Raw genomic sequence first — 21608 nt, forward strand, 5'->3', positions numbered from 1 at the left:
CTGGTAATAGAGTAACTGGGAGGTATAAGAACAGAATGTGCCCTCAGGTATAAAGAAAGGTGCCAAGTCTTTTCCTGAGAGAAAGTTTTGCTTAGGAGTAGGACAGAGAACAGAGCTGCTCCAGGCTGAAGGGGAGGAAGGGCAGGGAGTTATCAAGGGAGGCTAGTGGGAGTGGGGGCAGCCAAAATGGTTGGATGACTGACCTTATTTCCTCACGTATGACCCCCTCACCCATTTCTGTTCTGTTCTGTTCTGTTCTGTTCTTCCTTGGTCATTGATGGCTGAGGAGATGCAATGAGTATTCCTAAATTCTAGGATTGTGCACTTTGGTGCAAAGAGCATTGGTCTGAGAATTAGAAGCTTTGGGTTCTAATCTTCGCAAGGCTGGGACAGGATCTGTGCCAGAGAGGACCCAGCACAACAGGAAGCCCCATGGTTCTGGAGCAAACTTCTGTCATGATTTCCAACCAGTGCTGGGCTACCCAGGAGTCCAAGGGGTGTCATAAGAAGTGGGTTTGGGGGAAAGTTTTCATGACTCATTTAGAGTCACTCTCGCCATTGTATGGACAGGAATCCCTTTTGTTATGGTATTCCATGGTCTTTAAAACGGTAAGGTGCTCTGGGGCTTGAGGTCCTTTCAGGTGGCCCCACTGAAGCCATTGTCCTAAATGTTGTTAGATGAGCCAGATATCAGGATCATCTCCTTATTCCACCAAATTGTTCAGCTTTTACAACAGAATGAGGCAATTTCAGGAGCCTGAGGGATAGAAACCGATGTTGGGGAGGAGGGTCTTTCATCCCATCTACTAGTCTCTCACCACCATCCTGGTCACAGGACCAGTCCACCTCAGCCCACAGGACATCTGGCCCCACAGGCATAAACCTTTAAACTGAGCCTGGTATCTGGTAACCCAGTATCCTTATTTGCTGTCCCTACAGTAGTGGTCAAATTTATGGCCTCTCTGTTCCCTAAAGTGAAGATTTGTTCATACTTCTCTCTGTGGGATACTTGGAAAGTTGGCTACGAGGGCATTCAGCATTTCTCATCCTCCAGGGGCTATACAACAATGATAATTACGAACACAAGATAACAGGGCTATAGATGCGTGTAAGTGGGGCCAGTTGGCACCAGCAGACACATGTATTCACATAGGTTATTGCAGAAACCTCAAAGTTCTGCAAAGACCTCAGGGCTTGAAATTGAATCACAGAAGGCTTGCTTCTTGCCAGTCGTGCAGTGTCTGTCCATCCTGCAAACAGTTGCATACGTAGTTTTCTTAAAATGCTGCTTCTGATCACTCCTCACTGAACGTTATCTTGCGTTAGGCACTGTCAGGTCGATGTGACTGAGGACCATCCCGCTCTCAAGGAAAGCACGCTCTGTTGGGAAAGGTCCCATCCCTGTGAGATGAAGCAGAATGTGCCAAGTGCTGTAAGTCCTCCAGAACTGAGAGGAAAGTCAGAAAGGAGAGAAGGGAGGAAGAAAGGGAGACTGCCTGTGTACTAGATAGTGTTAGGCACTTTCGTGGACAAAGTGACATTTGAATAGAAATTTTAAAGAAGTAGGATTTCAAAGGCAGGGGTAGGTGTTTTTCAGCTGTAGGAACATTTTGAACAAACAAGGAGTGGGGACGTACCCGGCTTGTTTGGAAACCAAGGGAGCAAATGAGGTGGCTAGAATGTAGGCTGCATCCTGGTGGGGGCCTGAGGGGCAGGCCCTCGCCTACAGCCTCTCAAATATTTATCCTGTTGGCCTTTCAATGTCTAACGTTCCTGAGTCCAATTACACAATTTAGCAACTGATACATTGTTTTCAAGATATTACTAGTAAGTGATCAACATGAAAAGAAAATCTGGTTAAATGTTAAGTCATATTTTTTATCTTACTTCTGTAGAATTGTGAGGCCTTAGAAATGGAAGGAACTGTGGCAGGTGTCCCACGTATAAAGTAGAGGAAGATGGGCATGGATGTTAGCTTAGGGCCAGTCTTCCTCAGCAAAAAGAGGAGGATTGGCAGCAGATGTTAGCTCAGGACTAATCTTCCTCAAAAAAGAAAAAAGAAAGAAAGAAAAGAAATGGAAGGAACTAAAGCAGTCATCTAGTCCAGTACCCGGCAGGGTGCAGAAACTTCTATGCCAGTGGTTCTCAGATTTGAGTGAGTATCAGAATCACCAGGACGGCTTATTAAAATACAGATGGCCAGGCCCAGCCACAGAGTTTTGGATTCAGCAGGGGTGCGGTGGGGTCCAAGAATCTGTACACCTAACAAGTTCGCAGGTGCTGCTGCTGCTGGAATGCCCCTTGCAAGCTGTTCTATGTAATACCTCTTGCGCCCTCAGCCTTCATCTCTCTCGTGGTGTGTAGCTTGTTCTCACTCAACATTCTCTGTTGAACACTTTCAGCTGTTTAAAAATTCTTCCTCATGTTGCCTCTACTTGCCTCCCTTTAACTGCCAACCGTTGCTCCTAATTCTGTTGGGGGCTCCACACAGAGCTTGTCTCTGGATGGTGGTGAAGTCCCAGGTACAGGAGTCAGACCATCTGGGTTCATCTCCTGACTCCACCACTGACTATGTGACCTGGGGCAAGTGTCTCAACTTTTCTGAATTTTCCTCATCTGTAGAATGGGAATAATAACAGCACTTACATCCAAGGACTGACGTTTAGATTAAATGAGAAGATGTATGTAAAACAATTAGCACTGTGCTTGGCACATGGTAAGGACCCAGTAGATGTGGGCTGTTATCCGTGCTTAGTTTCCTTTCTACGTGGGAGTCTGTCAAATCTCTGAAGAAAGTGAATCGTTCTCACTAACATTTCTCCTCAATGAGCTAAATATCCCGAGTTCCTCCCAACTATTCCTTACGGCACAGTTTCAATCCTTGTCCCTCTCCTCTGAACAAAGACTAGCTTGTCAAGCTCCCTTGTCAAGTGTGTGTGGGGCTCAGACCTCAGCATAGTCAGAACCTCATCTGTTCGCTGAAGCCAAAGATCATTTTAGCTTTTGTGACTAATTTCCACATTTTACTCAATCATAGCGGACTTTTAGGTAATGAGTATGCCAGAGGCCACATCTGCATGTAGAGAGAAAATTTTACTATTCTGTCACACTTCCCCTTGAAGCTTGTCTGGTGTCGATGAAGATAATCCATAATGAATCTATAAATGAAAATTTGGGTGAGTTTATTCTGAGCTAAAATGTGAGGACCATGGCCTGTAGGAAGAAAGGGCACCAAAGAAGTGGGGTGCACGGAGTGGTTATATACCCCCAAAGAGGATGTTTCACGTATGATTGAAATGTCCCTTTTACAACAGTCGTGAGACTGCTCTGTTGGCCCAGCGATTGATGGACACAGCAGGTAGGTCTGCTGTCTCAGTGAACACAGCAGGGTGGCAGGTCTGTTGTCTTGAGCTGGGTGGTCACAGGTGAGCTGGGTGGCCAAAGGTGAGCACAGCAATCAGTTCCTAGCCTAAGGAAAGATGCTTATCCTTACGGAAATACCAATGTAGGGGGAAGTTGCACCTTTATCTTAAGGCCATTTGTTCTTGCCATAGTAAATATTTAAAGCAGATGTACAAGGCACACTCAATGGCCACTGTCAGGCCCTTTTGGAAAAAACAAAGTCAGGCTAAATTAGGTTTACACCAGATGGCTTCCTCATATACTCCAATATATCCTATTGCCTGCCATTTCTATTTGTCACTGGCTACATCCACACATGGCTCTTACTGTGAGCTTGTGGGGTGTTAGTTGTGGAGAGCACCTCTGATCCTTGGTCTGATTTGGGGCTTACATTTGCTTTGTGACTGGCCTAACAGTCAGCAGCCCAGGTGACTGGAAGGAAGCACCTCAGAGGCTGACAGAGAAGAGGGGTCTAGTACCCTTTTCTGCCTTGGCCTCAGCCCCTCCTGGCTCCACGGGCCTGATGAGAGACCCAGCATCTCCCCTGGAGAAGAGTGAACTGACTCCTCTGGCACAGCTGACAGTCTTCTGGAAGGAAACCAAACCTCAGGGCCAGAGGGCACTTAGAGCAAAGCTGTGTAGGCATTTCAATCCCCACCCCCAGCCACCGTCCCCACTGGCCTCTTGCCCAGAGTACTTGGTTATGTCATGTGAGCAGGAAGTCAGCACTGTTTTGTTGTGGAGACAGAGTGGCAGCTTCAGGGGTTTGAGTATCAGGATAACAGGGCAGGTCCTGGAAAGAACGCCTCTCTCAGTTGCATTTCTAATTTCCAGTCTGTAGTGACTGGCTGAGCAAGGATACTGTCTTCAAGCTCTGTCTTTTTAGATAGGAGGCAGAGAAATCTGTCTGCTCAAGTCACTGTGGTGTCCCGGAGAGTCTGTCTTGTCCCTCCCTGGTCACAGAGGACACCAGGTTCCTTTGCAGCCAGGCCTCCTGCTGACCGGAGACCAGGCCCGCAGGGCTGCTGGCTCAGCAGCCCAAACACTGCCATCTGCTCTGCACACTGGTTTGTACAGGGATAACCTGTTTCTACAGGACAGACCAGCCTGATAGCAGAAATGGCTGCAGTCACAGCTCTGTCTGTCCTCTGGTCTGGGGTGACCCCCTGCCACCAGCACAAATCCACACTGTGCTGTGTGAACAAATAGGAAGAGGTCTCCTCTCTCCAACTCAGGACCACACTGCCTCCTGGATGCCAAAGTCACACAGCACATGGCCTTGTAGCTGCAGATCCCCCATTTTCCTCAGCTTATTGCCTCCTGAGAGGTGCCCCGCAAGCCATAGCCATGTGAATCCCAGAACCGAGCTCCTCTCTCACACTCTGCCAAGCTCTGTCTTTGGCCAAAGGAGTTGAGGAAACACCTCCCGGATTTTGCGACATCTGCATTTCCTCAGCCTTCTGACAGCCACCAGGAATCCCAGGCCTTCCTGGTGCCTAATTCTTTGAAGAAGGGATTTAATACTTTGCTCTCCAGGATATTTCCAGTATGATCGAGGGGAAAGGAAAAGATAACATTTAGCAAAGGACATGCTGCTGAGGGTGGAATTGCAGGCACCCCTGTAGCTGGCGGGGCCCAGAGGCTGCACTCCACCTTCAGGCAAATCACACTGGACCAGCCGCATCCTGACTTGGGCTTCTAAGAAGAAAATGTACCTTCTTCAGCAGATAGTGAAGGCAGGCAGTGCTTTTTTTCTGGCATGTTGGAATTCTAAGCAATGGGGAAAATCACAGTGCGCATGGATTAGTTTACTCTCCAAACTAGAATGTCAGGGGGCACTGGACCCATTCTGATGGAGGCAATACTTGGAGGCAGGGATGTCTTTTAAATCATGCCACAGACTTGGACCCACTAGACTGTTCCTAGTCTTCATTCTCTCTCACTGGCCCTTTACCCGTGGACAGGATGGTACCCAGTCTCTCTGTGGGAAGTGGAGTCAGGCAGGTGCTGTGGCTTTGAGATCCCTGGCACTTTCCTTGCTGTTCTCCATTCCCAGGCTGGTCCCTCTAGGGGCCCTGAGAAGCTGGCTCTTTAAGACAGGGTTCCAACTTCCTAAAGACCACTGGTCCTTTGTCTCTCTGTCTCTCAGAGAGAGGCAAACACAGACCCTAATCCATACTCTGAGAGCGCCCAGACTTTGGTACATGCAGGAACCCAGGACGTGGATTGTTCTTGCTCTGCGCCTCAGTTTTTCTTTTGATACAAAAGGATTTTGTATTCTGAACCCTCAGCTGGGAAAAGGAAGAGGGAGGGAATGACTACTAAGGTATTTTTTGCAGCCAGCTTGCAAGTGTTAATAATTCACAGCTCTCAGGGGTCCTCAGGCCTCTCCTGACCTGCCCTGTGGTTGCTGAAAAAAACTCCACAGTTCAGATCAGCAATCACGTGGGGCCACAATGTGTGATACGGCAGAGGAGAGTGGCTTTGCCCCTCCTCTTGCTCATCTGCTCACACTGCTGTAAAACATATATCTCAGTTCTGCATCTGGACCCTGGCCTAATAAATTCCTCCAAAGGTATGCAGAGTACCCGGATTGCTTCTTCAGGTGGTGGATGAAGCGAGAGTAATAAAGGGACTGTCATAAACATTGACTCAGGACAGCGATAGAAAACCACTGGAGCTTGAAATGCCAGGCTCTAGGCAAGTTAATGAGCTACTAAAAAGACAAGATAATATTGGGATAATCAGATCTGCAGTTGGAGTGAAAATATAAGGATATCAGGGATGGATCTCAAATGCAAAGGGTAGAGGCTGGAACTGTACTGAGCCAGGTAGACTGGGGTAGTAGAAAGCTTATAGGCCTTGGAAATAAAAGTGCAGGGTTTTAGCCATGGCTCTGCCATAATCTTGGGGTGACCTTGGCTAAGTCATTTTACCTCCCATGTCTTTGTTTCATAGTCAAAAAATTGAGGTGGTACAACTCAACAAGAAAAAAACCCCAAACAACTGATTAAAAAGGACTTGAATAGAATTTCTCCAAAGAAGATACACAAATGCTCAATAAGCACATGAAAAGATGCTCAGCATCACTAATCATCAGAGAAAGGCAGAACAAAACCACAATGAGATGTCACCTCACACCCATTAGGATGACTATTATCAAATAAAGAGAAAATAGCAAGTGTTGATGAGGATGTGGAGAAATTGGAATCCTTATGTGTTGTTAGTGGGAATGTAAAATGGTGCAGATTCTGTGGAAAATAGTATGGTGGGCCCTCAAAAAAATTAAACATAGAACTACCATATGATCCAGCAATTCCACTTCTGGGTATCTACCCAAAAGAACTGAAAGCAGGGACTCAAACAGATATTTGTACACCCATGTTCATAGTAGCATTATTCACAATAGCCAAAAGGGTGGAAGCAGCCCATTCATTGCTAGATGAATGGGTGAATAAAATGTAGTATATACATACAATAGAATATTATTCAGCCTTTAAAAGAAAGGAAATTCTGACACATGTTACAACATGGATGAACCTTGAAGACATTTGCTAAGTGAAATAAGCCAGTCACAAAAAGAGAAATACTGTGTGATTCCACCTACACGTGGTACCTAGAGTAGTCCAATTCATGGAGACGGAGAATAGAATAGCAGTTGCCAGGGCCTAGGGGCAGGAGAAAATGGGAGTTGTTGTTTAATGGGTATAGAGTTTCATTTTGGGAAGATGAAAAAGTTCTGGACATGGATGGCAGTGATGGTTGCACAACACTGTGACTGTGCATAATGCCACTGAATTGTACACTCGAAATGGTTAAACTGGCAAATTTTATGTTACGTGTGCCTTTGTTGTTGTGAGTGCCATTGAGTCGATCCTTACTCCTGGTGACCCTGTGCACAGCAGAGCTGAACCCTGCCTGGTCTTTTTGCACCATCCTCTCTCCTTCCGGTCACTATGTCAGACAATGCTCTGCTGCAACTCATAGAGTTTCCATGGCCAGTTTTTTTGGAAGTGGGTGGCTCGATCTTCTTCCTAGTCTGTAAGCTCCATTGAAACCTGTCCACCTTGGGTGACCCTGCTGGTATTTGAAATACCAGTGGCATAGCTTTCAGCATCACATCACAGTATGACAACCAACAGATGGGTGGTGTGGTTCCCTGACTGGGAACCACCACATCTTGACCACTAGATTACCAGGGCTGGCGTGTATGTTTTTTTTTTTTTTAAAGATTTTATTTTTTCCTTTTTCTCCCCAAAGCCCCCCAGGACATAGTTGTATATTCTTCGTTGTGGGTCCTTTTAGTTGTGGCATGTAGGACGCTGCCTCAGCGTGGTTTGATGAACTGGCGTGTATGTTTTATCACAATAAAAAAAACACCAAAAACCATGGGGCCGGCCCCGTGGCCGTGTGGTTAAGTTCGCGTGCTCTGCTTCAGTGGCCCAGGGTTTTGCTGGTTCGGATCCTGGGCGAGGACCATCAGGCCATGCTGAGGTGGCGTCCCACATGCCACAACTAGAAGGACCCACAACTAAAAATATACAACTATGTACTGGGGGCTTTGGGGAGAAAAAGGAAAAATAAAATCTTTAAAAAAAAAAAATTGAAGTGGAGAGATCAAAGTTTCCTGACCAGGATGCTCAGGTATGGCATAAATAGGTTATTGGAATGCCAAGATATTGGTCCTTTCCACTTTTGGATGGGCCAGGAAGGGCCAAGGGCAACTGAAACCTCAGGTGGGTCACTTCCAGCCTTGAAGAGCTTCTTCTGTTTACCCCAGCATGCTATACACATATCATAGCTTTAAAAATTTCTTTCTTAACTTTATTAATTGTCAGATGTAGTATATATACTGAAAAGTGTATAAAACTAAAATATTCAGTCATAAACACCTGTGTAACCACCATATAGCTCAAGAGCTTGAATCTTTCCAGAATCCCCAAAGTCAGGATAGTGTGTTACCCCCTAAGCAAGCGTCACCCAAAATTCTGCCTGATATTTGGGCAATATATAAGTGGAATCCCCAGATGAACACAGATGAACCATAGCTACACACAGCAACAGGGATACATCTCACAAATGTCATATTGAATGAAGTAAACCAGACCCAAAAGGAATACACCAGAACAATGTACTGAAAAAGAAAAGCCTTTCTCTCTGTTCTTTGTCATAAATCAATTGTGTTTATTTGTATTGGTCTGTTTGGGGGCTCTGTAGTCTGTTCCATTGGTCCATTTGTCTATCTTGTGCCCATGTCATATTGTAGTAATTACTGTCATTCTACTGTCTTGTTACCCACTACAGCTTTCTGATTCTAACTTTTCAGAACTATCTTAAGCTCCACTAAACAAACAAACCCACAAATAAACAAACAAACCCCATGGAAGTTCAACTGGAAATATATTAATCTGTACATCAGTTTGGAGAAAATGAACATCTTTATAGTGTTGAAGTTTCAATCTATGAATATGGTATAATCTTCATTTACTTAAGTTTTCTTCAGTTGCTCTCAGTGATGTTTTATAGTTTTCTATGAGTATGCTGGAATACTGACCCTTCAACATTTGGGGAGTCTGGGCAGAGCTTGGGGCAGCTGGCCCAGGTAGGTCACTGCAGCCTTGAAAAGCCTCATCTGTTTACTCCAGGGAACTATACAACTCTTATCAGTTTGTTTTGTGATGTGGTGGGAAAAGTGTTGGGAAGCATCGGGAAGTCTTTCCAGTTTTCTGTTTTTGACCAGTTGCACAAACGCTGTGATGTAAGTGGGCAAGCATGCCACCCACAATGCCATCCACAATGCCCCAAACATCCCAAACTCCTGAGTCACCCACTGTGTACTTCTAGCCCGTTAATTTCCATGTACAATGTGTGCCCTTGAATTAAGAAGGCGTAACTTGCAAAAACGATAATAATAATGTTATTAAGCACTGAGCATTTACGAGGTTCTGGGTGATCTACAAATGTCTTCTTACTTAAGTCTCCAAGAAATCCTACAAGGTCGTTAGTATTACCTATGTTTTACAGATGAAAAAGCTGGAGCTTCGATGGGGCCAGCCCAGTGGCATAGTGGTTAAGTTCACGTGGTCCGATCAGTGGCTCAGGGTTCGCAGGTCCGGATCCTGGGTGCAGACATGGCACCACTCATCAAGCCACACTGTGGTGGCATCCCACATAAAATAGAGGAAGGTTGGCACAGATGTTAGCTTAGTGACAATCCTCCTCAAGCAAAAAAGAGGAAGATTGGCAACAGATGTTAGCTCAAGGCCAATCTTCCTCACACACAAAAAAACTGGAGCTTTGAGAGGCAAAATAGCTGCTAAATGGTAGAACCATTTCTGGAAACATAGCAGACTAGATAATCTGAAAACCCTCCCTATACAAAGTTCATAGAAATACCAGGTAAAATATATCAAACATTTTTTTTCAAATAATTGAACTTGGAGGAAAGGAAAGAAATCTCTCAGGTCCATAAGTGAAGAGAAAGCTGAAAACCAGTAACCAAGCAGTTCGTTTTCACAGGGTCACTTTGGGACAGGAGGTAAGACCTAGGAACTGAGACCCTGCATAGAGCTGAACCCTCAAAAGGCTACATTCCCAGTGAAAGGTGGGCTAAAAACCAGTCTTGCTGGCAAAAGGAGATTCATTTATTCACTCATTTTTCATTTACATTTATTCAGTAACATTTTTTGAAAGCTTTCTATAAGCTAGGCTTATATTCGAGGCACGTGGGACACGGCGACAAAAAAATAAGAATCACTGCTTCTGGGGGACTTATATTCTGGTGTGGGAGAAACAGAAAATAATCCATAAACATAACATATAAATATGATGAAGAAGGATGTATTTGTGGAAAAAATAGAACAGGTAAAAACATATCAGGGATAACAAAGAAACTGTCTGTCTTGGCCTGCACTCTGGGAAGAAAAAAAGAGTTTTCTCTTGCAAATTCCCAACCATAGCTCTGCCTTTAGGGGGGTCGGGGTTGTAACTAACATTAATTGTTTTCTAGAAACACCAAGGCGAGTAACCTACATGAATTGGCCCCAGGTGGTTAGTGCATCTCCTCATCATTCCAGGCATATGGAGAGGTGCTGCCTGACAAAAACAAAAGAAAACTCTCCACCAGGCTGTCAAGGGTTCCCACAGACAAAGCCCAGACAAACTTGAGCTCACAATAAAAACATGCAAAACTTATTAATGGCGTATCTGGGGTTCAATAGCTCTTTGATACCAAAGCCCATGCTCATACCTCTTACCTGCACTCCCTCTACACACGCACCAGGACTCATACCACACGCCCTCACGGGCAGGGGTGCCTTAGGACCCATGGTATTTAGGATCACAGAATCTTAGAACTGGAAAGGACCCAAGAAATTACCTACTCTCACCTCCCTAACAATGCAGGACATCTTTCTGCAGGACGTGATACAGACCATCACCAGCTCTGCTTGAATACCTCTAGGGAAGGAGATCACATTTTTTCCCTGGATAGTGGAAGGCCTTATTGTAGAGACAAAACACCACCTAAGGAGACAGAGGGGCTCCTTGATCCTTCTGAGCCAGGTTATCTTGGGCAGAATAATTATCCCTTTCTTACCTGTAAAATGGGGTATCATCTCATAGGGTCATGCTGAGGGTTAAACAGAATAATGGATATAAAGGGTTACCAGGAACATAATAAACAATGTTATTTTCCCTTCTCACTAATGTCTATATCTAAGTAATCAACAAAAATATTTACTCTGCTTTGCATTAATCAGATTCACTTATAGGCATGAGGGGTTTTTTTGTTTTGTTTTATTTCTGGTGAGGAAGATTGGCCCAGAGCTAACACCTGTTGCCAATCTTACTGTTTTTGCTTGAGGAAGATTGTCACTGAGCTAACGTCCCTGCCAATCTTACTCTATTTTTTGTGGGATGCCACCACAGCATGACTTAATGAGCAGTGCTGGGTCTGTGCCCAGGATCCGAACCTGTGAACCTTGGGCTGCTGAAGTGGAGCTCGCCAGCTTAACCACTACACCAGCCCCCAGGCAGGAGATTTTTTTTAATCCAAATTTCAATGAGGGCAAATCCCATTCAGCTCAACATTCTGAAGCTGGTACCTGAGGGTTACTGTAAATATTCAATAAGAACATAATTACCTTTTGAGCTTGGTTCCCAACACAGGCACGGGTGAAAAGAAGTTAATCTTGTCAATTTGCTGTTTTCTTGTTTAACCTGAGGGGTGACTCAATGGTCACAAAGATTTATGAGCTTGTTATATAGAAGAAAAAGAATGCCTTCAAGGAAGTTACGATCACCTGAAACCAGCCTTGAGCTCCTGTTGACACCTAGAAGTCAGATTGTCCAAGGGCTTATCTAGAAGGAAAGAAACACGAATTTCCCCTTTGTTTCTCCAAAACTCCTCGTGCTAAGCCCCTTAGCTCTATAAAACCCCAGGCTTTCTTCTCTTGTTAAGGTGGATTTGAGAGAACCTATCCTCCCACCTGCTCATTTTGGCTAATTTGAATAAACCTTCCTTCATCTCCAAGCAACGACATCTCAGTGATGGGCTTCAGGTGCATCAGGCACAGGAACTTGAGATTGAGCTTTGATATGAATTTCACTGGGAAAGAGTTTTGTCATTTTTTTAAAAAAGCAATTGCTCATTTCTATTCAATTTTGAACCAACACTGTCTCTGCATGTTAAGGCCTCTTCTCTTTCCAGTGTGAAGGCTTGTGGCTATTTGTTCCATTGGTGCTGGGATGAAGGGCGAGTCTGAGAAGCCTTTTATTTTATTTATTTATTTTTTTGGTAAAGATTGGCACTTGAGCTAACAACTGTTGCCAACCTTCTTTTTTTCCTTTTTTTTTATTTTTCTGCTTTTTGTCTCCAAATCCCTCAAGTACACAGTTGTCTATTTTAGTTGTGGGTCCTTCTAGTTGTGGCTGAGAAGCCTTTTAAATGGGGACTGAGTGTAAGCTCTACAGTGAGGGAGATTTTTTTTTTTACCATCCAACTTTTTTTATTTTAGAAGTTTGAAGAATAAATTTACTGACTTAGACTCCTTAATTTAAAAATTAAGATTATTTACATGGAATACAATTAATCTATTTTAGGTGATTGCTTGATGAACTTTGGTAATTGTAGACAATTGCACAGCCACCTCCACACGCAAGATACAGAATAATTCCCTCACCTTGAAGTTTCCCCTTTAGACCCGTGATTTTAAGAGGGACACTGACCAATCAGCTGGGGTCCAGGGCAAGAAGTTTTGAAGTCATGGCCTAGGCAGACCACCTTACAGAATGCGGGGCATTCACTGAATACCAAGGAAGGCTTATGGGGGATAGAACAGCCTTCAACTATGTGAAGGGCTGCTCTGGAGAACAGCTCTAGAGGGAAGCATTAGGACTTACGGGCAGAAGTCAGAGATATTTTGACTCAATATAAAAAAATTTCTAGGGCCAGCCCAGTGGCGCAGTGGTTAAGCGCGCACATTCTGCTTCTCGGCAGTCTGGGGTTCGCCGGTTCGGATCCTGGGCGAGGACATGGCACCGCTTGGCAAAAGCCATGCTGTGGCAGGTGTCCCACATATAAAGTAGAGGAAGATGGGCATGGATGTTAGCTCAGGGCCAGCCTTCCTCAGCAAAAAGAGGACGATTGGCAGCAGTTAGCACAGGTCTAATCTTCCTCCAAAAAACTGAAAACAAACAAACAAACAAAAATTTCTAAAAACACTATAACAACTATTTACGGGTGATAAAGGCAAGTGAGACTCAGAGTTAAAATAAATTACTCTAGATCCAACACCTGGGAAGTGGCAGAGTCAGAATTTGAACCTAGGTGTTCTGGTCTTAAACCCAGACTTCCCCACTCTACCCTTATGCTTCAGAAGGTATACAGGCGGCCCAGGGGGCATAGCTTCGAGGTGGAGATGACCTGATTTGAATTAGCTGCTCAGATGTTTGTCACTTTCGACCGTTTACCCTGTGGCTTGGGCTATACCTTTGCTGGGGAAAGCCAAGACCTAGGGAAGACGCATGGCCCTTCCAGTGTGGGTGGAAGAGGGTGAGGCCACCCTGTCCTCAGCCTGTGGTCTCTTTGCTTCACTGCCTGGGGCAATCTCTTGCCCTAATTTCCAGTGTGGGCTGAGGATCCAGGTTGGTGAGAAGCCCAGTGCTATGTTTACGTATTGTGGGTGCTGCTGATAGACATCAATTGCTGCTCTTGGCTGGGACGAGGGGTGGAGGAGGGCACCACTCCACTGCCAAGGCAGCCGGGCTGAGGAGCCTGTGGAAATGCCTTCCACCTTCCCTGCTGAGCTTGCCTGAGAGGCTCTGAGTGTGTGGAAGGGGAGGACAATTGTCCGTAGGTTGGAGAATAGAAACAGCACTCAGGTGAGACAGAGAGGAAAAAAGAGAGAGACAGAGAAGAGAGAATATACAAGAAGAGGAAGGGAACCTGGGAAATAAGAGCAGGGGCTTTATGCTGAACTCCGAGGGAGCATGCTAGGAAGAACTCCCCAGGCGGAGGTGAGGAAGGATGGGTACATGAGGGGCTTTGCTCCATTGCTGGCCTTCTACTGGGTGAGGGTTACACAGGTTACTGCTTCCAAAGACAATCTCAGCTCATGAGGATGCTCGGGTGATGACCCTCAGCCCTGACCTTGGGATGGGGACAGTGGAGGCTCTTAACCAGTTGGGTGTTGGTTGAGTGTGACCAAGGTATTTGCTGAAGGGAAAGAATGGAGGAAGGCAAAGGCATCTCCTCCCTGCCTGTTCTTCCCTCTTCTCTCCCCTCTTCTTCTCTGGGAGGGGCAGGCGAGCAGCAACATCTCGCACAGTTAGACAGGTGGGTCAGAGCATTGGGTTTGTTGAGGGTTTTTCAGGTTTGCCCAGCTCAGGGCCCACCCAGCTGGCAGAAAGCAGGACAGAGGTCACTTGAACTCAGACCACAAGTCCCTGTTAAATACATCAGCTTTTAAATCAATATTTGTTCAAAGTCCAGGGAGTTCCAAGACTAGAGCTCACTAGCAGAGAGAAAATTCCTGAGTGAACGGAGCAGCTCCTCTTCCTCCCAGATCCAGGTGAGAACAGACTCTGCATCCCCCTGACTGAGAGAGCTGGCCACCTGTGCCTTAACTACCTTGTTTCTTCTCCTTTTTCCTTTTCCAAGCAGTAGCTGGCTGTCCAGGGCTGAAGAGAGGCTCATGGGGAAGGAGCCAGGCCCTTTGGTGCTGGTGGGGGTGAGGGATTGTCCACACTCTGAGATCGTCTCTGCTTGCAACGCCCGTCCCCTGCAGTTCAGGGTCTGCTTCACAAAGACATTGGTAAACTGAGCGTCAGAAAAAGCTTCCCCAGGGTTGCATGGGGGCTTGATGTGCAGCCAAAGGGAGTGACACAACAGACTTCACAGGTTACCAGGGAGACACTCACAGGAACTTCCCACTGGGCCGGGGCTCTGGGTATTAGAGATTTTCTTCCGGAAGCAGCCCTTAAAGGATACGACCTAATTTAACTTTCCCGCTGGATGATAAGAGCAGCCATCTCTCCTCTTTTCATCAAGTTATAGCACTAAGAAGTAAGGAAAAACCAGTGGATTTCTAGGCTGGCTGAATTTTAAAATATAGATCTCCAGGATCTACCCTTTGGAGTTTCTAATTCTTTGGGTCTTGTGTGGGTCTGAAAAATCTTTGTTTTTCTAACACTCCCTCAGATGATTCTGGTGTGCAGGCAGGTTTGGGAACGACTAGTAGCTTACTTTCTAAACCGAAGAGTCAAGGGACTTAATGTGACTTTCATCTGTGGACTCATCAGCTCAGGAGACCCCTGGTCTGGGCTGGCTCCTCGAGAAGAACACAGTCCTCCTCAGCCCTCCCACAATGTTGCACTGATGAGCTCGCAGTCTGTATTCAGAAGTAACAAGGGCTGATTGTCTCAGACTACGGCTGTCTAGTCACCTGGTCACATGTTCTTTCCTACAGCAAATAACTTAGGGACTTTGAGTTTGTGTGTTATGACTAAGTAAATTGTTCTCATCTTTGACTCTTTTGTATGTTCTTTGCAGCATAAACTGTGAAGTTGCTAGTAATGATGTCTAATGTTCATGGACCACTGGCTAGACAGTTCCTTCTCATCCAGGGGAAAGAACATAAGACTAGAGTACAAAGAACCTGAATTTTGATGTAGTTGTTAGTGACAGACTATTAGACAAGTCACTTAGCCAACTGGAGTCTCACTTTCATCATCTATCAGATGAAGGCCTCTCACCTTTTCCCCAAGGCTGTACTGAAAATAAAATTACAAATATGATGTGTTTGAGGGGATTAAAAGCACAGGTGTAAGGTGCTTACATTCAAATGTGAGTATCCAAAGGCTCCATGGAAAAGTGGGAGGAAACAGCCTTGGAGTCAGAGGGGACACCTTGTCCCAGTCTTTTCAAGTCATTGGGCTTCTCTTTACTCACCTGTAAATAAGGAGTTAAGACTAGATGATTGCTAATGTCCTTTTCAGCCCACCAGGTATAAGGCGGATCCTGTAGTTTTGAAGGCTGGCTCCTCTTTGTCATTTGGGTATGAATTCAAATGTTACCTCCCTAGGAAGGTCTTCCTAAATCAGCCTGCCCCCGACCCCACCACTATATCTCATCATTCATAGCCTTTATTATCAGAAATCATCTTGTTTACTTTTTATTTGTCACCTTTGCCAGATGTTTACCTTTAAGAGAGAGGGATCTTGTCCTTTGTGTTACCTGCTATAATCCCAGCTCCGAGCACAACACCTGGCATAGAGTAGATGCTTAGCTATTTGGATAAATGGAATTTAGTGTGGCAGGGCAAGAGCTGCAAGAATAGAATCAGGATGTTTTGAGAGCTGCTCTTACGCAGAGGAGGCTGCAGAACGCTGGTACTCTCTCAGGTGGCCTGAGGTCCAGGTCTGATCATGTGGGAATGAGCATCTCTGGTCACATCTTGGTTGAATGATTTTCATATTTGTTGCAAAGGAATTTGATGAGAGTAGAAAGTTAGAGCTAGACATGTTTTCCTCCAGATCTCAGCACTTCCTTTCCTTGGCCCTTCATGAGGTTCTGCTCAGATTTCCTTAATCTCTTTTCCCGGTGGGTATCATGGCCAAGTGATTGAGAACGTCGGTATGGAAATTGGAAACCTGCATTCCAGAGCAGACGTATTCTTACTCTCTGAGTCTATTTCCTCATCGGTCAAGTAAGCATAGTAAAACCTCGTTCCTAATGTTACGACGATTGGATGTGAGACTGCGTGTAGTACCTAGCACATCTTAAGTGCTACTGTTCTGATGATCATCAGACTGCTTTGCAATGGGCATAACCCCAGGGAAGGAAAGAACCCAGGCAGTGACAAGGAGTTTTGACAAGTAGCCTACTCGATGGCTGCTACGGAGGGTTTGCTCTTGGTCTGAGATGGCTTCCAGCTTCTGAGGCTCCAAGCCTCACATAACGTGAACACTGGAGCTCTTCTGTAATCCAAAGGGCTGAGCTGAAGGTGCTTCACAGTCTAACCTGACCTTCTCCCTTCAACATACACTTATTCTCTGGGCTTTCTGCACCATTCACCATTCCTGAACATACCTGTGCTGTTCCTTTTGCCTGGGAGGTCTTCCTTCTCCCAGTCTAACTGTTTGTGTTCCCTAACATGGCATACTCCTTATGGCCGGGAGCCTGGGGGGATGATGAAAGACTCAACTAGGTTTGAATTCAGGCTCTGTTTCTTATCCAAATAGCCGTGGGAAACCAACTTAACTTTTCAGAGTGTTTCTTTTTCCTTGTAAAATGGACCTTTAAGATTAAATGAGGACTTATAAAAGGTACCTAGGCAAATACCTGAAGGCTAGTAGGACTCAATAATATGGATAACAACAACAATACATTTCTTTCCAATATTCCAGCACCCATGCCATGTTCAGAAGAAGTTGTGTTCGTAACTTTCCCTGCTGCACCCTGCGCTCTTTGAGGGCAGGACAGTGTCTAATCTGGGTTGAGCCTCCACACCTGCCCCACAGTCAGTACTAAACATAACTTGTTGATTATATAAATGACATTTGAATTTCAGAGGATGGAGTGATACCTTCAGACTGTGGTGGTCAGGAAAAGATTTGTATATAGTCTAAAATTTGAACTGAGCTTTGTAAATGGGTAGGTCTTGAATTCATTCACTTGGAAAAAATGTTTCCTTGGGACCTACTATGAATAAGTAATCAGAGTGAGGAAGGTATTCCAGGCAGAGCTTGAGCAAAGGGCAGGCTAGGTGTGTGAGCACACAGGGGTCTGTTTGGTGCCTACTGAGGAGCAAAGGGGAATGAGGTAGGGCTGGAATATGCTGAGCATCGAAGCTTGAGCAAGGAGTCTGGAATTCTGTTTCTTCAACAATTTTTTAGAGACTGATGTGGTGAAAGCAAGATCGATAAGTTTGTCTCCAGGCAGAGACTGGGAAAGAGTGGAGACAGGAGGACTCTGGTACATACGGAAGAAGAGAGTGGGTAGAAATGCAAGTTTGAAGGGTCTTGTAAAACAGGCTGCCAATTTGGGGGGATTCCCTTGTTCCAGCTAACCTTCAGGATGGTTTGGCTATTTTCAGGCACCATTTCTATCAGCAGCACACAGGTGTTCTTTCTCTGAGAACATCTGTTTCCACACAACACTGATCCATCTCTCTCCCAACTTGTAGAACTCTTAGATAAGCAAGCAAAGTGTGAAAGACCTTGAACTCCAGCCCAGAGTCCTGCCATATAGGACAAAGTATCGCTCATGGTGGCTGGGGGTAGGGAGGACGGTATTTAGTACCAGCAGGCCAAATGAACTTCGAGATAAGCAGATTCCATTTTTATCATAAATGAGAAATCAGGATTACTCCCTAGGTCTATGATCACTCTGCTCCATGTAATTCTCAGTGGAATGCATTTCATTAATTTCCCTCATTTGAAATCTATTGCTGGCTAAGACCAAACAGTACGATCACAGTGGGGGAGTATAGTTAGCAAATACATATTTTGAGGCCCTGTTTATCCTTCTATTTTTGATGCTAATTATTTAACGTTAATACACCTGAGTGTTTGAATTTCCACAAGTCTTGCTTTCCAAAGGAGGAATCCAGGTGGCCTTAAATATACTATCTGCAGCAGAGATATTGGACCTGCTCAAGGTGAAATATTCTTGAAGAAGGATGAAATTGAATGCCTTTTCTCTCTTCCTTGCTCGAAACATCTGTCAATATCAGCTGAGATACAAGAGGATTTCTTTACGCTGTTGGAAAAAATGGCGTGTGTTGAGGCTCTGAGGCAGACTCTGAAAGAAGGCGGACACGCTTGGCACAGGGCAGGGCTGATGGCTGTAGGGAATTCTCGGTCTGTCTTCAGTTGCTGACTTGACATCACCAGTCTTCACCAAATATATTTTTCCAACAAAAGTCTAATGATCTGTCTTACTCATTACACAGATGCACGCAAATGCTAGAGGAGCAGCACTTCTCCCAAGGGCACGATGTGTGGATGTGCCTGCTCAAACTTCTCGGAAATATTGCTTTCTGCTTGCTGAGGTTCAGAGTATGTTATAGACCAGCATGGAGTTCAGTGCAAAGTGAATAACATTCAGGTTGAATATTACCTGAGAGCTTCTGCCCTCTCTTCCCTTCGTGCCTCAAATAAATAGAAATGTTTACTCCATGGTTACCTCCTAGGTTATATAATCAAATATCCTTCCATAGTTGCAGTTACCAGGGTTAAACATTATTCACCTGCTGTCTTGCTAAGTTTTTGCTGCTTAGTTTTTTCACGGCTCAGGTGTTGGTTACATAAGCACCTTGTTGGGAGAGGCTGTGTTTTCTTTGTAGTTGATATCGACTGCATCACTGATTCCTAATGACTACTAGATAAGGTGGTGGTGGGTGCAGAATACTCTTTACTAACGATTGTAGATTACCGTATTTATAGAATAATCCTACTACATCCTGGTCTTTGGGAGATAGGCAAAGAAGACAGTACCTGGGCTCTTTCTTTCCTGACGGTAGCCATTGTACCTGGCTGTCACTGATGACAGCCCCCTTCTGTTTTCCACCTCCAAGTAGAATGCCGTGTATCCCACATCCTTTCTTTCATCTTTTGGAAATTCGGTGATGCTGTCTGGTGAGTGAGCCTGTTCACCAGTTACTCCCTGCCAACCATGATCCATACCTGGGTGAGATATTTAAGGTATATATATAAGGTAATACTTCCCTCATTCCATCATCTCCACCCTTGTCTGTTCCTTAGGTCCCTTTGCTGGTATACCTCGTGCTTACACCTTTAGAGCTCATCTGCTCCAGGTGCTGGGGCTTTCTGACCAGCTTAGTCTTAAAGTTTTGTAAAAGTTCCCTGGAATCCTATACCTCTTTGATACATGGCATTTGATTCTATTTTTGTAATTCCCTGGCTTCCAGACTTACAGGGCATTTCTCGGTTCAGGAAAATCTGAGTTCATTATATGAGCTTTATTTCATGAGTAACAAAATCTTCAGCCCTGAGTTTTCAGCAGCTAAAACTAACTTTGCAGAGATGGTCTGGAGTAAGGAGATAGAGACTCCCTGACCTGATAATCTGGATGCCTGCCCATCCCTAGTCCATCACTTGATCTCTTCTTGTCTGCTACAAAAAGAAAATCAGGAACACTGCTCAAAAGTTCTCACAGAAAGTGGGATTCCGGCGGCATCAGGACTCCCGCCAGAGGACAGGGCAGATGATGTGCCTGGATTGGGCTTCTCTGCTCTGGATGCCGAGCTGAGATGCTTCACATGTCTGTCTTAGGCAGTCTTCACTGCGCCCATGTGCATTTCCTGTTCTAGGTGTACTTCTATCTTCAGCTCACAATTAAGGAAGTCACCCACATTCTCACAACTAGCAAATGGTGGTGCCGGGATTAAAATTGTGTTTTACTTTAAAACCCTTGTTCTTTCTAATGTACTGTAGCCAGACTAGAATACTGGGGGAAGATGGAAATGAAAATACAAATTCCCTTCACATCAGCCACATACCTATATGGCTGCTTTAGACTTTTCATTACTGGAAACTACTCTGTTCTAAAGATCTTTTCAGATGACTTTTCCTATGTTAATCCCTTAATTTTTGAAACTGCTCCTTCCATCTCTTCCTCTTCTCTCTCTCCATTCATCCTATTGATCCAGGCTTTGACACATTTCATCTTTCTAATCCTGCCCTTCTGGCTTCTCTTACCTGCCAATTCACATTGGCTCCACGGTCTAACATTCAGCCCTGTGCTTATTGCAACTACAGAAATCCTCACCTCCTAGCCTTCTGTTTTTTAAACATGTCACCCCCAACTTGGGGTAAAAGTTACTACTTTCTCCTTCTATTCTTTTTTTTTTTTTTTTTAAAGGTTTTATTTTTCCCTTTTCTCCCCAAAGCCCCCTGGTACAGAGTTGTGTATTTCTAGTTGTGGGTCCCTCTAGTTGTGGTATGTGAGATGGCACCTCAGTGTGGCCTGAGGAGCGGTGCCATGTCTGCGCCTAGGATCCAAACTGGCAAAACCCTGGGCTGGCGAAGCAGAGAGCGCGAACCTAACCACTTGGCCACGGGGCTGGCCCTCTCCTTCTAGTCTTGATGTACATTATGGTGAGAGAAAGCCAGGAGAAATCATGCTGACTGGTCTGCTACAAATTCATGACTTCTATTATATAGATAATATATAGATTATATTATACATATAATTTTTTTAACTTAAGTCGTTTCTTAGAAATTTTTATTCAACTTGTTGTCTCATTGTAGTGAAACAATGCTATGGCTATCGGAAATCCTTTTTGCCAGAGGTTACAAACTGCCAGCCCAGGGGCTCAATTCTGTTTGGTTTACATGGCGTTTCTTGAAAGATTGAAATAGCTGTCAGTTTTTTTAAATGGGGACATTTTGCATAAATCTAGATTTCCAGGTTCTCTTGAGAAAGCAGAAGATCCAGCACACCGGGCTATTATTTCCTCATAGCAGCTGTCTTCTGGTGCTGAATAGCAGCTAATCCACAGTCCTCTCCTGGCCAGCTTCATTGATTTCAGTTGGAGCCCAGTGGGTATTTTGGTCCATATTCTCAAAGTTCCTGGTTTGTGTCAACTACTTTGCAGGAGAGTTTGAAGCTGAGGTAAGCAATCTTATTTTGCTCTTTCTCTCATTTCTTCCACTTCTCTCCTGCCCCAGCAGAAGAGGTA

The 21608-nt window shown here is 44.9% G+C and overlaps 1 protein-coding gene across 13 annotated transcripts in view; it reads left to right on the forward strand.

Moving 5' to 3' along the window:
- Window positions 1–21608, forward strand: part of PDZK1 (PDZ domain containing 1) — a 48690-nt gene that overhangs the window by 2870 nt on the left and 24212 nt on the right. Inside the window, exons 1-2 of one of the 13 annotated variants that reach the window (XM_070268387.1) lie at window positions 13567–13920; window positions 14391–14474. The exons of 1 other annotated variant lie outside the window; for it this stretch is intronic. The gene's annotated coding sequence lies outside the window, so the exon portion shown is untranslated. Of the gene's footprint in view, window positions 1–13566; window positions 13921–14390; window positions 14475–14566; window positions 14718–21329; window positions 21542–21608 lie in introns of those variants that run through there. 11 more of the 13 variants (XM_023641311.2, XM_023641312.2, XM_070268390.1 and 8 more) reach the window with 11 other exon arrangements.

This window comes from Equus caballus, chromosome 5 (genome assembly GCF_041296265.1).
Source record: "Equus caballus isolate H_3958 breed thoroughbred chromosome 5, TB-T2T, whole genome shotgun sequence".
NCBI classification, from domain to species: Eukaryota; Metazoa; Chordata; class Mammalia; order Perissodactyla; family Equidae; genus Equus; species Equus caballus.